Raw genomic sequence first — 4075 nt, forward strand, 5'->3', positions numbered from 1 at the left:
CAGCAGAGCCGGGGGGACACTGTCACGGGGTGCAGAGGAAGAAGACCGGGATGTTTGGGAGGGTTTGATGCACTACTTAAAAAGCTAAATAAAAACTTTTGTTATATATATACATATATATTTTCTCTTGTTTTTTAAAGAAACAGTGTGCAATATTGGAAACGACATGAAGCCGCTAGTAGCCCGAACCGTTGAAAAGTGAGAATAGTGCAGAAAGTGGATAATCTGTCGGTGTCCAGCTTGATTTGTTTTAAATGTCCCGTTTGTTCTGGAAACACACTCCACACTCTTGTTTGCTAAAAACGCAGTCATGAGTGACGACCAACCAGTAGTCTGCAGGTTTCCACGTCACCTTTTGGGCTCGCCTCGGCTCGCTTGGAACCTCGACTGAGGTAGTACTAAAAAAAGTACCTGGTAGCAGGTCCCAGGGACTTTTTTTTGTAATGGAAAACCAAAAAAAGCGAGTAGACCCGAGGCGAGTCGAGTAGATACCACGCAGTGGAAAACCGCCAAGAGTGTTGTCTTATTATGGATCCATTCAAGTCCATTACTGTAGAAATTCTCAGTTAAGAAACTGCTTTTATATTGTTTGTGTAAATTAAATTTCAGTAATAATAATACAATGCATGTAGTCTAACACTCACAGCTGCATTTGGAGAATTTCTGTTTTGCAGTAGCCTAGTGAAGTAAAGAATTGTCCTCTACTACTGAAGCTTCACATTGGTTCCTTAGTGTAGTAGTTATCACATCTGCTTTACACGCAGAAGGTCCTGGGTTCAACCCCCAGTGGAACCAGACTTGTGGTTTTAAGTAAGAACTATGTCCTGTCACAACCTGGTAGGTGTCAGTTGAAAATTCAGCGATAATAAAAAAAAAAGCCCATAGTTATGGCTTTTAAGGTTTTCCCTCAAGTGTCATAGTTATACAGAGAATGGTTAAACCCAAAGCAAACTGGAATTTCTTAAAGGTTCTCCAAAGACCTTTCGTCTCTCACTGTTGGCAGTGTACCAATGGATGTACTGGATTACGGACTCACTTTGTTGTTTGTCTAATGATATAGGTCAAAGGAATGAGACAGTTCTTCTGTTTTACAGAGGTTCAATAGTGTAGTAGTTATCACGTCTGCTTTACACGCAGAAGGTCCTGGGTTCAACCCCCAGTGGAACCAGACTTGTGGTTTAAAGGAAGAACTATCTATTTGTTACCACTTGGCAGTTGTCATTTGTAAGTCTTTGTAAACTCTTTAGAAAGAAAGTTAACGACAGTCATATAAAATGTGCTCCAAAGGCATTTTATCTCCTATTTGAAAGACTTCTTTCATCACTTGACTTCTTTCATCACTATCACTTTTTTCACCTTTGCATTGTTTTCACTTTTCAGAACGGGAGCTCCATCCATTATTTCTACAGTATGGTTCAGATCACATTAAAACGCCAATCATGTTACATGTAACTGTTTGTCTAATATCGTTTGTCTAATGATATATGTCAAAGGAATGAGACAGTTCTTCTGTTTTAAAGAGGTTCCATAGTGTAGTAGTTATCACGTCTGCCTTACACGCAGAAGGTCCTGGGTTCAATCCCCAGTGGAACCAGACTCATGGTGTGAAGTAAGATCTCTGTCCTGTTACAACCTGGCAACCATGATTTGGAAAATCTGTAAAAGTGATTTTGGAACCAGAATTGAGGATTAAAATCAGAGCTATGTCCGGTTACATCTTGGCAGGCATCAGTGGAAATCTCTTTGAAATCAATTGAACGACAATTAAATGAAATGTGCTCCAATGACATTTAGTCTCCTATCTAAAAGACTTTTTTCACTTCTTTCAACCGGAGCTCCATTTATTATTTATACAGCAGGGTTCAGATCCCATTTATGCACTGTTTATGTTACAGCTACCTATTTCAAAGAGCTTCCATAGTGTAGTAGTCATCACGTCTGCTTTACACGCCGAAAGTCATGGGTTCAATGGTGTTTCGTGTGAGAACGGTTGATGTCGTTCACTCTTGACCTTGGGCGTCTCCAAGAACAGTAGCGAGTGTCAGAACTGAAGACTTGGTAAAAGGTGCTCCAAAGACATTTTGTCTCCTATCTGAAAGATAGTCTTCAGTTCTTTTGCTCTTGAATTGTTTTCACTTTTGAGAACCTGAGAAAAGCCCCCAAGTATGTCTTTGAAGGTTTTCAGTCAACCAGGTCTTATCCATACCTTGTCCAGCAAAAAGTTAAACCTAAAGGAAAGTGGACTTTCCAAAAGTGCTCTAAAGACCTTACGTCTCTCACTGTTGGCAGTGTACCCATGGATGTACAGTACTATCACTAGATGATGGACCGGCTTTGTTGTTTGTCTAGTGATATATGACAAAGGAATGCGACTGGTTTGATATTTTACAGAGGTTCCATAATGTAGTAGTTATCACATCTGCTGCACATGCAGAAGGTTCTGGGTTCAGTCCCCGGTGGAACTAGACTTATGGTTTAAAGTAAGAACTATGTATTTGTTACCACCTTGCAATTGTCAGGTGTAAGTCTTTAAAAAAGGGAGTGAACGACAATCATACAAAATGTGCTCCAGGGACATTTCGTCTCCTATTTGAAAGACTTTATCACTTTTTTTCACCTTTGCATTGTTTTCACTTTTCCGGACAGGAGCTCCATCCATAAACTCTACGGTCTATGGTTCAGATCACATTTATATGCTGATTATGTTACTGAAACAACGTCACAGTGCTTCCATTGTGTAGTAGTTATCAGGTCTGTTTTACACGCAGAAGGTCCTGGGTTCAATCCCCAGTGGAACCACAGTGTTGTCTTATCATGGATCCTGTCAACTATGAAATCCATTACTGTAGTAATTCTCAGTTGAGAAACTGCTTTTACATTGTTTGTTGTAAATTAACTTTCAGTAATAACAATATAATGCATCTAGTACAACACTCACGGGGGTATTTTGAGTATTTCTGTTTTGCATTAGCCTAGTGAAGTAAAGAATCGGCCTCCTCTTCTGAAAAACAAATCGGAGAAGCAAGTGCCATTATTGTCTCCGTCTAACATATTTCTAACATTTCATGTTTTATACCACAACATGAATCGCTTAGTACTCACTTAGAAGTACAGATACTTGTGTAAAAAAAAATCTGGTATAAGTAGAAATACTAATTTAACTTATGTTCTCAAGTAAAAGTAAGTTGGAAATTTACTGAAAGTATAAAAGTAGCAGTACTCTCTAGAATGAGAAAATGAACCGACAGCTAGTAAATCTTTGAACATGGAGTCTAATGATAATAATAAATGTAATATGTCAGGCTCACAATGTTTTCTTCATTTTTAATCATGTCAACGTCCATATTACCACGTTAACGTTACTGCTAACGTTACCGCTAACGTCACTACTGACGTTACCGCCATCAAGCCGTTATGATTTGCCACCCAATCTGTCGAGTCGTCTTGTAGTTGTAGTTGGAAATGGAACGTATAGTCATCCAATTAGCTTCAACTGAAACCTTTTGAAACTAAAGTAAAGAGAAAGTAGAATGTACCGATATTTGTGTTAAAAATTTTAAAGTAAAGTAACAAAGTATTTGTACTTTGTTACTTCCCATCGCTGGTCTACTCCACAGATTACATTAACGGGTTTTTTCTGCAAGATGTGCACGGGTACATATCTCTGGCCACTTTGAAACTGAAGGAGTGTTTGTTCATGCATGTTACTAACTCGACTTCTTCCCTTTCCCGGAGTCTTGTGGTCTCTCCTCTCTCCTCCTGTCGCTTCCTGCAGGTGTTTCTGGCTCTTGGTCTGTGGTTGGAGTCACCTGCTGCCGCCATGTTCCTGTTGACACCCTCTGGTACAATTCTCCATGTTTCTCTCTATCTCTCTTTCTCTCGCTCTCTCTCTCTGTCTGTCTTTCTCCCTCTCTGTCTCTGTCTGTCTTTCTCTCTGTCTCTCTCTGTCTCTGTCTGTCTTTCTCTCTCTCTTTCTCTCTCTCTCTTTCTCTCTTTTTGAAAAGACCTGGGAGATAAATAACATCCCAGAGTCCTGGTCTAGACCTGCTCTTTATGGAAAGACCTGGGAGATAAA

The 4075-nt window shown here is 39.7% G+C and overlaps 3 non-coding genes across 3 annotated transcripts; all 3 read left to right on the forward strand.

Moving 5' to 3' along the window:
• The first annotated feature begins 722 nt into the window (after nucleotides 1-722).
• trnav-uac lies at nucleotides 723-795 on the forward strand. Its single transcript has one exon. It is a non-coding gene; the product is annotated as a tRNA-Val (tRNA).
• Nucleotides 796-1095: 300 nt separating this feature from the next.
• Nucleotides 1096-1168, forward strand: trnav-uac. Its single transcript has one exon. It is a non-coding gene; the product is annotated as a tRNA-Val (tRNA).
• A 353-nt stretch (nucleotides 1169-1521) lies between these two features.
• On the forward strand, nucleotides 1522-1594 carry trnav-uac. The gene has a single exon. It is a non-coding gene; the product is annotated as a tRNA-Val (tRNA).
• Nucleotides 1595-4075: the final 2481 nt, after the last annotated feature.

This window comes from Etheostoma cragini, chromosome 1 (assembly GCF_013103735.1).
Source record: "Etheostoma cragini isolate CJK2018 chromosome 1, CSU_Ecrag_1.0, whole genome shotgun sequence".
Lineage (NCBI taxonomy): Eukaryota > Metazoa > Chordata > Actinopteri > Perciformes > Percidae > Etheostoma > Etheostoma cragini.